We start from the raw sequence: 13,452 nt of genomic DNA on the forward strand, positions 1-13,452 counted from the left end.
CCAGAATTAGGAATATAGCAGAACATTAGGAAGTTAGCTGAGACAGAGGATCTGGCTAAGTTTGAGTCAAGTGGACATAGTAAAAGGTTTAGACTCTGGAACACCACAGACCTGGATTCAAGTGATAGTTCAGCTGATTAGTAGCTGTATAATGTGGACAAGTTACCTAGGCACTCAGTCTGTTTTTTACATCTTTTCTATGTGGCTAGTAACAGTATCGGCATTCATGTAACTGTACGGGAACGAAATTATGTAACGTTTGTAAATGCAGTTTCTGGCTCACACTAAGCAGTCAAAAAAATTTAACTATCATTAGTTATTAATATTATTTAGATTTTACAAAATGACTCGATAGCTGAGTCAATCCCAGACAAAATTTGATTGTTCATTTTTAGTTTAAAACCGTTTCCAACAATCTATGACTTGGCTATTTTTACCTAGTCAGAATAATGGCCAGGCAATTCGTTTGACCTAACACTGTTTAGAACTGTCTTATAACTAGCTAAGGTTCAAGTTTCAGCAACCACTATATATATATATATATATATATATATATATATATATATACCTTGTTAGGTGAGAAAAGTATTACTATTCAGATAAGCATTTTCAACTGAGATCTTATGGTAAAATATTTTGTAGGTGTGAAGCCATTTCTTTCACTGTTGCTCATTTGCTTTTATTGTTAACTTTATATTATTCTATAATGTGAAAGGATTCACGTATGGAATTAACCGATATATACTACCACATAGAAGAGATTAACAGCAAGGATTTTACTGTATAGCACAGGAAACTATATTCAATATCTTGTAATAAACTGTAATGGAAAAGAATAGAAAAAAAAGAATATATATAAAACCAAATCACTTTGCTCTACACCTGAAACTGACACGGTATTATAAATCAACTACACTTCAATTCAAAAAATAAAAGAATTTCAAAGGAAAGCATTTTAACTATATGTCAAACATTAAATGTTCATATCTTTGAACCCAGTGGTTCTACTTTAGAAATTTATATAACAGATATTTGGAAAAATCTACAAATACTGTTACTCATATTTTTGTTATATTGCTTCTACTAATAAAAAAGTAATAGAGTGAGGGAAAAAAGAACTCAAAAAGAATGTTTGGCCTTCCCTACTTTGGAACCCTCTAGGCACATGTTTTTTACATAGTTAAGAGAAAAGTAAAGGAAGGAATCAAGTTAGTTGTCTCCCTGTGCCTAGTCTGACTGTGGAAGGCTGGAATCCATTCTCTTGAATTCTTTATGAGGACCACTCAGATCAAAGCCCTTTGGGATATTCAGTTTCCACTTGGAATGTACCAGCCCACCTCAAAACCTGCAACTTTGCCCCTAGATGTTCCATGACATTTCAACTCAGTGGAAAAAATAAAATAAAAGTACTAGGATCTGGAGTCCCAGGGCTTGAGTTTGCAACTTATTCAGTTGCTTTGCACTCTGGGGAGTTGCCGAAGTCAGCGTCTTCGTCTGTCAGGTTTTATAAAAATACTGACCCTACCTATCTCACAGAAGCAAATGAACTGATAGGAGTCTTTGTAAATAACAGAACATGGGAAAGAGTTTAGCAATTATTGTTATTAGGATTTTCTTAGAGACTGGAAACAATGTTGAGTCGGAGGTAGTATCTGAGGCCAGCAAAAGAAGTCATCTCTGGAATTAACTGGCCCTTTTGTTGTACTTCCCATTCTGTCCAGCAGATCCTTTGTCAATATGTTCAGACCAACCTAGAGCTTTTCCATTGGCAGAATTTGCGTCTTACTCCACGGTTCAGTTTGAAATTATAGATGTATATGTGTGTGTTGACAATAACACTGAATGGTTTTCACACCTTTGTTACCATTCAGGTCGATACTTAGAGGTGACAGCTGAAACTGTGAAAATTCAGTTTCTTTTTAAATTTCTTTTTAGGTGATTTTCTTTTTCTTTTTCCATGATCTTCCTCCTGGGCTTGCCAGGTGGCACTAGTGATAAAGAAGCTGCCTGCCAGTGCCAGAGACATAAGAGATGCAGGTTCTATCCCTGGGTCAGGAAATCCCCTGGAGGAGGATACATAGCCCACTCCAGTATTCTGCCTGGAGAATCTCCCATGGACAGAGGAGCCTGGTGAACTATAGCCCAACAGATCTAAAAGAATCAGAAACGACTGAAGCGACTAAGCACGCACAATGATCTTCCTACTAGCCTGTCTTGCAAATCAGTCAGTCAGTTCAGTCACTCAGTCATATCCGAATCTTTGCCACTCCACGGACTGCAGCGCGCCAGGCTTCCCTGTCCATCACCACCTCCCAGGAACTTACTCAAACTCATATCCATTGAGTCAGTGATGCCATCCAACCATCTCTTCCTCTGTTGTCCCCTTCTCCTCCAACCTTCAATCTTTCCGAACACTGGGGTCTTTTCCAATGAGTTGGCTTTTTGCATCAGGTGGCCAAAGTATTGGAGCTTCAGCTTCAGCATCAATCCTTTAGTGAATATTCAGGGTTGATTTTCTTTAGGATGGACTGGTTTGATCTCCCTGCAGTCCAAGGGACTCTCAAGAGTCTTCTCCAACACCACAGTTCAAAAGCATCAATTCTTCAGCACTCAGCTTTGTTTATAGTCCAACTTTCACATCCATACATGACTACTGAAATAAACATAGCTTTGACTAGATGGACCTTTGTTGGTAAAGCAATGTCTCTGCTTTTTAATATGCTGTTGAGGTTGGTCATAGCTTTTCTTGGAGCAAGTGTCTTTTAATTTCATGGCTGCAGTCACCATCTGCAGTGATTTTGGAGTCCAAGAAAATAAAGTCTGTTACTGTTTCCATTGGTTCCCCATCTATTTGCCATGAAGTGATGGAACTGGATGCCATGATCTTTGTTTTCTGAATGCTGAGTTTTAAGCCAGCCTTTCCACTCTCCTCTTTCACTTTCAACAACAGGCTCTTCAGTTCCTCTTTGCTTTCTATGGTAACAGTTGTGCCATCTGTAAATCCTAGGTTGTTGGCATTTCTCCTAGCAATTCCAGCTTGTGTTTCACCCAGCCTGGCATTTCTCATGATGTACTCTGCATAGGAGTTAAATAAGCAGGGTGACAATATATAGCCTTGACGTACTCCTTTCCCAATTTGGAACCAGTCTGTTGTTTCATGTCCAGTTCTAACTGTTGCTTCTTGAGCTGCATACAGATTTCTCAGGAGGCAGGTAAGGTTGTCTGGTATTCCCACTTCTTTCAGAATTTTCCATCGTTTGTTGTGATCCACACAGTCAAAGGCTTTGGCGTAGTCAATAAAGCAGAAGTAGATGTTTTTCTGGAACTCTATTGTTTTTTCTATGATCCAACAGATGTTGGCTATTTGATCTCTGGTTTCTCTGCCCTTTCTAAATCCAGCTTGAACATTTGAAAGTTCTCAGTTCATGTACTGTTGGAGCCTGGCTTGGAGAATTTTGAGCATTACTTTACCAGCGTGTGAGATGAGTGCAATTATGGTATCGTTTGAACATTCTTTGGCATTGCCCTTCTTTGGGATTGGAATGAAGCTGACCTTTTCCAGTTTTGTGGCCACTGCTGAGTTTTCCAAATGTACTGGCATGTTGAGTGCAGCACTTTCACAGCATCGTCTTTTAGGATTTGAAATAACTCAGCTGGAATTCCATCACCTCCTCTAGCTTTGTTTGTGATGCTTCCTAAGACTCACTAGACTTCACATTCCAGAATATCTGGCTCTAGTCCAGTGATCACACCATCATGGTTACCTGGGTCATGAAGATCTTTTTTGTATAGTTCTTCTGTGTATTCTTGCCACCTTTTCTTAATATCTTCTACTTCTGTTGTGTCCATATCATTTCTATCCTTTATTGTGCCCATCTTTGCATGAAATGTTCCCTTGGTGTCTCTAAGTTTCTTAAAGAGATCTCTAGTCCTTCCCATTCTATTGTTTTCTTCTGTTTCTTTGCATTGATCACTGAGGAAGTCTTTCTTATCTCTCCTTGCTATTCTTTGGAACTCTGCATTCAGATGGGTATATCTTTCCATTTCTCCTTTGCCTTTCACTTCTCTTCTTTTCTCAGCTATTTGTTAGGCCTCCCCACTTTGCCTGTTAGCATTTCTTTTTCTTGGGGATTGTCTTGCAAGGGCCTCTGACAAATCACTGTGTATTCTGAAAATGCAAAATCACTAGAATATTTGTCATATCAAGATGAAATGAGAAGTGTAACTTGCTGTGAAGAATCCCAATAAACTTCATTCTTCCCTCAAAGCTAAACAGATGTGGTTTATGGATTAGTTGATAGTTTGGGCTAGCTAAACTGACAATCCTATTTAATGTGTTTGATACTCAAGTTAGAGACTTCTCTGGTGGTCCAGTGGTTAAGACTTCACCTTCCAATGCAGGGGGTGCAGGGTCAGTCTCTGGTGGGGGGGCCAAAAATCCCACATGCCTCGGGGTCATAAAACCAAAACATAAAACAGAAGCAATGTTGTAACAGATTCATAAAGACTTTAAAAATGATCCACATCCAGGAAAAAAAAAGGTAAAGGTATCATGCCTTCTTTTTTCTCCTAATTCTTATGATTAACTCAGTGGTTTTGAGTTTTCCGGCCAGCAGGTGTAGTAAGAAACTATTTCTGTCTTTGCTTCTGCATCTTCTTTGTGGCACAGCTTCCCTTGAGACTATGTCGCTACATTAACGTGACTAGGATGATTAGGTATGGAGAAAACTATTTTTCATAATATTTTATTTATTTTTAAAATTTTTATTGAAATATAGCTGATTTATAAGTTGTGTTAGCTTTAGGTGTACAGAAAAGTGATTGAGTTGTACATACACCCACGTATTTATTGTTTTTTAGATTCTTTTCTATTATAGGTTATTATAAGATGCTAATATTGTTCCCTGTGCTAGATAGTAGGTCTATGAGATACTAGATAGAAGAAATAGAGGAAAACAATAGAATGGGAAAGACTAGAGCTCTCTTCAAGAAAATTAGAGATACCAAGGGAACACTTCATGCAAAGATGGGCTCAATGAAGGACAGAAATTGTATGGACCTAACAGAAGCAGAAGACATTAAGAAGAGGTTGCAAGCATACACAGAAGAACTGTACAAAAAAAGATCTTCAATACCCAGATAATCATGATGGTGTGATCACTCACCTAGAGCCAGCCATCCTGGAATGTGAAGTCAAGTGGGCCTTAGGAAGCATCACTATGAACAAAGCTAGTGGAGGTGATGGAATTCCAGTTGAGCTATTTTAAATCCTAAAAGATGACGCTGTGAAAATGCTGCATTCAATATGCCAGCAAATTTGGAAAACTCAGCAGTGGCCACATGACTGGAAAATGTCAGTTTTCATTCCAATCCCAAAGAAAGGCAATGCCAAAGAATGTTCTAACTACCACGTGATTACACTCATCTCACATGCTAGCAAAATAATGCTCAAAATTCTCCAAGCCAGGCTTCAGCAATATGTGAACCATGAACTGCCAGATGTTCAAGCTGGTTTTTGAAAAGGCAGAGGAACCAGAGATCAAATTGCCAACATCCGCTGGATCATCGAAAAAGCAAGAGAGTTCCAGAAAAACATCTACTTCTGCTTTATTGACTGTGCCAAAGCCTTTGACTGTGTGGGTCACAATAAACTGTGGAAAATTCTGAAAGAGATGGGAATACCAGACCACCTGACCTGTCTCTTGAGAAACATATATGCAGGTCAGGAATCAACAGTTAGAACTGGACATGAAACAACAGACTGGTTCCAAATAGGAAAAGGTGTACGTCAAGGCTGTATATTGTCACCCTGCTTATTTAACTTATATGCAGAGTACATCATGAGAAACGCTGGGCTGGAGGAAGCACAGGTTGGAATCAAGATTGCTGGGAGAAATATCAGTCACCTCAGATATGCAGATGATACCACCCTTATGGCAGAAAGTGAAGAAGAACTAAAGAGCCTCTTGATGAAAGTGAAAGAGGAGAGTGAAAAAGTTGGCTTAAAGTTCAACATTCAGAAAACAAAGATCATGGCATCCGGTCCCATCACTTCATGGCAAATAGATGGAGAAACAGTGGAAACAGTGGCTGACTTTATTTTGCGCGGCTCCAAAATCACTGCAGGTGGTGACTGCAGCTATGAAATAAAAAGATGCTTACTCCTTGGAAGGAAAACTATGACAAACCTAGACAGTGCATTAAAAAGCAAAGACATTACTTTGCCAAAAAGGTTCATATAGGCAATGCTATGGTTTTTCAGTAGTCACGTATGGAAGTAAGAGTTGGACTATAAAGGAAGCTGAGTGCAGAAGAATTGATGCTTTTGAACTATGGTGTTGGAGAAGACTCTTGAGAGTCCCTTGGACTGCAAGGAGATCCAACCAGTCCATCCTAAAGGAAATCAGTCCTGAATGTTCATTAGAAAGACTGATGTTGGAGCTGAAATTCCAATAGTTTGGCCACCTGATGCGTAGAGGTGACTCATTTGAAAAGACCCTGATGCTGGGAAAGATTGAAGGCAGGAGGAGAAGGGGACGACAGAGGATGAGATGGTTGGATGGCGTCACCGACTCAATGGACATGAGTTTGAGTAAACTCCAGGAGTTGGTGATGGGCAGGGAGGCCTGGCATGCTATAGTCCATGGGCTCGCAAAGAGTGGGACATGACTGAACGACTGGACTGAACTGAACTGAATATAGTTCCCTGTACTAAATAGTAGGTCCTTGCCGATTATCAATTTTATATATAGTACTGTGTATATTTTAATCCCAAATTCCTAATTTATCCTGCCCACTTTTCCCTTTTGGTAAGGGTAAGTGTGTGTTCTTTGTCTCTGAGGCTACTGAAACTGGTAGACTTTGGTATGTAAATAGTATTTTGGAATCTGTAGCGCCCCCTAATGGTTGCTGTGTTTATCCATTTAGATAATTTACTTTTTCTCTTTAAACATATTGCTTGCCAGACACTACAAGATTAGTTTCAGGTCAATTTTCAAAGAATGCAAATGATTGCTTTCAATAAGCATTTGATGCCTTGTAAGCATTTTTTTTGTCTCCTATTTACTGTTCTTTCATGTTTCCTATGTTTTCTTTCTTTTCTCGCCTTGGAATAAATTACTTAGTTGCATAAGGATAACCTTCCATTATTCCCAATCAACACTAGGCTAGAAATACATACAAATTTTTTTCATCTATAAGGACAAACTCAAAGCATTTGAAAAATGAAATGTGTTCTTGTAAGCCATCTGTAAAGATTTGAAACATTCTTTCAACTTTAGTGCAACCATTCTCCTGCTTTGCAAAGAACATGCTTCCTGTTAACTGGAAGGAAAAGAAATTTCCCTGACATTTTTTCCACTCAGCCCTCTTCAAGATAATTCCTTTCATTGCTTTGGGAAGTCAATCACACTAACGGGTACCAGCAATTCTATGCCTGCCTTGGGCTAAATAGAGCAGGTGACAAAAACCCTTTCAGGTTGTCAGGTATTAATGTAAAATACCCTTAGACCTCACTGCTTATTCATCTTCATCTAGTTGACTAATGCTTTTCCCATGTTGTTACATGTTGGTAAATTAAAGAAACCTTCCAGACAGTTCTGTCAACAGTTTACTGAAACTTACCTCATTAGTGAAGTTGAGCTGTCACATGAGTGTAATTTAATTCCATTGAATTATCACTCAAAAATGCCGAGATGCTTGGTTTTTATATACCAGATAGAACATAAGGTGCTAACATTGTCATGTTTCCAGTTGATGAGAGAGGAAACAAGGAAAAAATATGCAGGGCCCCACCTGCCCCCCTTCCCCAATATAATGATGCTAATGTCAACTCCTGAGCGGAATATTATGTTTCACTGTAGATCAAAAACATCCCCACGGATCATTTTCTTTTCAAATCTACAAAGGAAAGCATGAATGCACTGATATCTTTATTTCCTTGTCCACCAGCAGAAGAACTCATTGATACACAGACCAATCTGAAGGAGGAAGTTGGTTTGCAGAGTCTAGGTAGCATTTCTTTAATGTTAGTGGAATTTTTTATTGTAAAATATTATTTCTGACCTGCTGTAAGTAATATCATGTGTCATCGATAGCAAAACAGCACATGAAATTAATTATTTTGCTTTAGTTCTACCTTTATTGTGACTTTTACATTATTCCGAGGTGAGCTGTGTCAAGAGAAGAATAAGAACTGATGATAAGGAAACCATGCATGCTTCTGGAGAAGGCAATGGCACCCCACTCCAGTACTCTTGCCTGAAAAATCCCATGGACGGAGGAGCCTGGAAGGCTGCAGTCCCTGGGGTCGCGAAGAGTCGGGCACAACTGAAGTGACTTAGCAGCAGCAGCAGCATGCATGCTTCACATTTTGTTAAGCTCTCCTTTGCAGAACACGTTTGCAACTGTTTCCTTGGTTATTCCAGTAATCTTCATGACTAGATCAAGGTGTGAATTTTTTCATTATTGTGTTCTGCCAAGTTGATCAGCCTAACCTATAGAAATTGAGGATAGGTAAAGTATATTGTATGTTAGTCGCTCAGTCCTGTCTGATTCTTTGTGACCCCGTGGACTGCAGCCCGCCAGGCTCCTCTGTCCATGGAATTCTCCAGGCAAGAATACTGGAGCCGGTGGCCATGCCCTTCTCCAGGGGATCTTTCTGACCCAGAGATCGAACCCAGATCTTGTGCATTGCTGGCAGAAGTCAAAGTTATCCAGCTCACAAATGGGAGAATCAACATGTGAACCCCAAACCCATGCCCCGAACATCGAGGCAGCACTAGGGTCACAATTATGAAGTCACAGAGTCAGAGCCTGACTGTAAGCTCTGGATGCCCTCACTGGTCACGAAGCTTCTCTAAAGCGCTATAGTGCAGTGGCTTGCATTTGGCCTCCTGGTTATCGGGCAGGGAAGCGGCAGAGTTCTGCAGTGGTTGTCCTCTTCTGTCAGAGTAGATTAGCTCTGGCCCTAGAGTGGGCCTTTTGTGCAGTGCCGTGCAGGTCACAGGATAATGAAATAAAACCCTGTAGTTTGTGGAGGCCTGGCTAGGCCCCGTGACAGCACCCTCGACCTTACCTGCATACTGTGCTTTCATGGTCCTGAAGACCGTAAATTAGACGGCTGCTTTCTTAGCCCTCTTACCTTCCTCCAGCCTCTCTCCGCTGACCCTCCGTGTACCTGTCAGGCTTCACCAAAGATGCACTAAATCCTAACTGGTGGAAAACGGACTCTGCATAATGGCAGGTGAAAAAGGCCAGGGCGGCCTTATATTCCTATTCAGATGGCAGTCTACTTTACCTGAGAAATAAAGAGGGAAACACCTGGGAGAAAAATCTCAGAAAGAACGCATTTTCATACTCATTTTTTTTCTTCTAAAAGTAGAGCAAAGAGACCAAAATCAAACTAATGTATGTGCATTTTTTTCTGTTTCTAGTGATGGAATAAAATCCATAAGCACCCTCTGAGATTGCTATAGACACAGAACTTGATGATTTCCACTATTCCTTAATTATTTCCGCTGTAGCTATTTTATATGGGAGACACAAAGGCAGGGTGCCAGTGGGGGACTGTACCAGATCTGGGAAACCTCATCTAAGAAGCAGAAAAGATGGTGGAGAGAAGTTGGTTCTGGAGTATGAAGCTCAAGTTCTACCACTATTGACTTGTGTTACGTAATGTTTGGGAGATTAAATAAGAAGATCTCAGAATTCCCTTTCAATTCTAAAATTTTAAGTCAGCCGACTCATTTGAAAAGACCCTGATGCTGGGAAAGATCGAGGGCAGGAGGAGAAGGGGACGACAGAGGATGAGATGGTTGGATGGCATCACCGACTCAATGGACATGGGTTTGGGTAAACTCCGGGAGTTGGTAATGGACAGGGAGGCCTGGCGTGCTGCGGTTCATGGGGTCGCAGAGTCGGACACGACTGAGAGACTGAACTGACTGACTGAACCAGAATGTGATTATTTGGGAGTGAATATAAGCTCACCTACCACCACTGGCACCGTATTTTAGTCTCAAAGTACGGTTCCTACACCAGCAGAATCAGCATCACTGGTTAAAAATTCAAAGGCTTAGCATCACCCTGTTACCAAGTCCAAACATGGTATGACAGGGTAGTAAATTGAGAGAAGGGTTATTGGGGCAATGCATAGTGACTTTATTTGGAAAGGCAGCAGATTGAGAAGGTGGTGAACTAGGGTCCTGAAGGATCATCTTCCCCTTGTTAGAATTCGGGCTTCTTTTAAACTAAAAGAGGAGGGGAGTGAAGACGTGTTTCCAGCCACACTCTTTAGAGGATGCGTTAGTTTCTTTCTTCCTGTAGCCATTCACAGATCAGGATGTTTCCTGTGAGCGATACAAGGTATTTTTCCTTAACCCTCATTACCTGGGAGGCAGGGTTTCTGGAGATAGACCATTATGTAGAATTTAAGCTTATAGGAGGTGATTAACTTGTAATAGAATATAGAAGTTTTCCCCTATTACAACCTAACACCTACTGTATTAGTGATTCTGGTAGTGGGGCCCCAGTAATATGTGGATTAACACAACTTCCAGGTGATCATCATTCATGGCCAAGTTTGAGACCCACTGACCTAACACTTGTATGGCGGTTTGTTTACACATATGTTTCTCCACATATTCTATGATAAACTTCTTGGAGTGGAAACTGCATTGGTTTTGCTCTAACTTTAGCTCATAGATTATGAATAAGGCATGGCCTTTGCTTTCCCAGAGATTATGATCAAGTAAGGAACATAAAACTAGCAACTCTCAATGTATGAAAGAGACAGGCTCCTCTTATCATTCTGAGAATTACGAGTGTGGGAGTGATATTTGAAATCATTTGTGGTAATTTTTGATAACAAAGTATAAAATGCAACTTAAAATTCGTATCTACTGATCAACTGGCAGAGAAACATATTTGATTCTCTACAAAATGATCAGCTTGCCCATATCACCTTTTCGGACATGTCAGCAAATGTTTTGATACAGGGAAAAAGAACTGAGTATGATACGCCAAACCTTTTGAAAAACTTATCACAAAACTTCACAAGTGAGGATGAGAGAAGAGTCCCCAGTAAATGAAAGCATGTTTCATTGTCACTCCTTGCCTCAAACCACATTGACCCAAGCCACCATTAGTGTGAAAATGGTAGCAATTTTCAGATTTTACCTTCTCTTTACCCTTTTAATAAAAGTGAGCCTACCTTTCTATGAACTTGTTAAAAAAAGAACTAATAACAGCATGCGTCTTTAGGTGACTTAAGAGTTAGCGCATCAATATGCTTCCCTTCACCGTTTCTTCTTTGTCTTATTTTTCTTAATAAACTACACATGCATAAATTACATGCACACAGCTCTTCATTCATTCATTCATTTATGAAGTGGGCATACCTATTTCCCATTCCAAACCTTTTTATCCTATCATGCCTGGTCAAACTCTTTTGCCTGTCTCCCCACCCATTTCTCCATCTTCCACTCTCTATCTCTGCTTTTCTAATTCCATTTTGCTTATCCTCAGGATCATTCATGTTTATTGCATGAGAAGGTGGAGGGTGTAGTAGCCCTATTTACGTGGGTGAGAAATGTTGGAAGGGACTAGAAGGTGAGTAGAAAGGACAGTTTGGACTTGGTGTATTTGAGGTGCCCGTGGAACAAACATGTGGACATTCTTCCCAATATGTGCAGATCCAAGGCTCAGAGGGAAGATGTACGATGAATTAACGACATACATGGTAGTTTCAAGTCCAGATATAGATGAGATCATCGCAGAGATTAAGTAAAAGGAAATGAGTCTGAACTTAGAGTAGCTTCCCAGTAAATGTTTGCTGTTTGTGGCATCTTTACTTGGATATTTACTACTAGTATCTGTGACACTGGATCTTCCCCAACGGCTTAGCAGTAAAGAATCCGCTTGCAACGCAGAACAGAAGTTTGATCCCTGGGTTAAGAAGATCCCCTGGAGGAGGAAATAGCAACCTATTCAAGTAACTTGCCTGGAAAATCCCAAGGACAGAAGAACCTGGCGGGTTACAGTCCATAGGCTCGCAAAGAATTGGATGCACCTGAGGACTCACACATGTATGTCAAGATCCTTTTACATTGTCATGACCTGCGCCTTTGTGGTGGTTAAACTTGCTCTTTCCCTATGTTCATTATGGATTCTAACTCTCCACTTCAAAAGTCACTTTAAAGAGAAATTCCTAGAAAGTTTTGGATAATCAAATGGCAGCTCAGTGGATGAAACACTTCCAGGATAAATACAGAAAATAGGTTTTACCCCTCACCCATTTTGAGGATAAGAAAAGAAGTATTTTGTAGAAGAAAAATCCAACAGAAGCTATAATCAGAGAAGAAATACTGGCAGGGACCTTGGAGACTGAAGCTGAAGCACTTACTTCCTATGAGACAAAAGAAAAGTTAAGGCAAAGAAAAGTTAAGAAGCTAAAGCAAGGGCTCCTGCTTAAAATTAACAGAAATCTCAAGCCATGCCAACTGAATAACAGATTTAAAGACAGCATATTTACTATAAGTTCTGATAATGCTGAGAGTGCTCCCTGGAACTTAAAGGGTCAAAATAATGGCCTGTTACCTAATTTCAAATTAAAGCTTTAAAATTTCAATTATATTTTTACTTAATTAAAAAAAGGAAGGCAAGTTCTGTTATTAGGGAACTTAAAAATGTTTTTAAAAATATAATAACAATAGCAATAATTATAAGTATTATAATAAATAATAAACATAACATAATTATTATAATAAATCTAATACTAATTTTTATAATTGTTATTATCCTGATAGCACTATGCTGCATGCAGGATCTTAGTTCCCCAACCAGGGATTGAACTCATGAAGCCTGCAGCAGAAGGGTGGAGTCTTAACCACAGGACCACCAGGGAAGTCCCTAAGCTGACTTCTTGACTTAAATTTAATTTTTTTTTTCCTTCAACCTTTTTTTTAAAGAGGGGAATGTGGATTGGAATAGGTAGTATCAGGTAACTTTTAGCTCCAAAGGGATGTGGCTTGAAACAGATAACATTAGGTCACTTTTAGCTTCAAAAATGTGACATCCTATAATTTTTAAAAATCACAATATACTTGTGTGAGGAAGGATGAGAATGCCAGTAAATCAAATACTAACATTCGTGCTGACATTTTATAATTATAAAAGATTCAAAATTCTTGACCAACACAATCAGTTGTAAAGTGAAGATTTTGCTTGCTTTGTTCTATTTTGACAACCTGTATTCACAGCTCTTCAAAACACTTTCTGAATCATCATAGATATGGATGACTTCTACAGTTTATAGAGCCATACTATAACATTCAAAGGAAAACTTCAGGCTACTTTTACTTTAGAACAAGCAAAAGTAACAGTTCCTTCTTTCTTTATACCCTATGCTTTTTTCCTCCATGTTAATGAATTTTTTAAGTGTGAAAGCCCAAA

Source organism: Cervus canadensis, chromosome 13 (genome assembly GCF_019320065.1).
Source record: "Cervus canadensis isolate Bull #8, Minnesota chromosome 13, ASM1932006v1, whole genome shotgun sequence".
NCBI classification, from domain to species: Eukaryota; Metazoa; Chordata; class Mammalia; order Artiodactyla; family Cervidae; genus Cervus; species Cervus canadensis.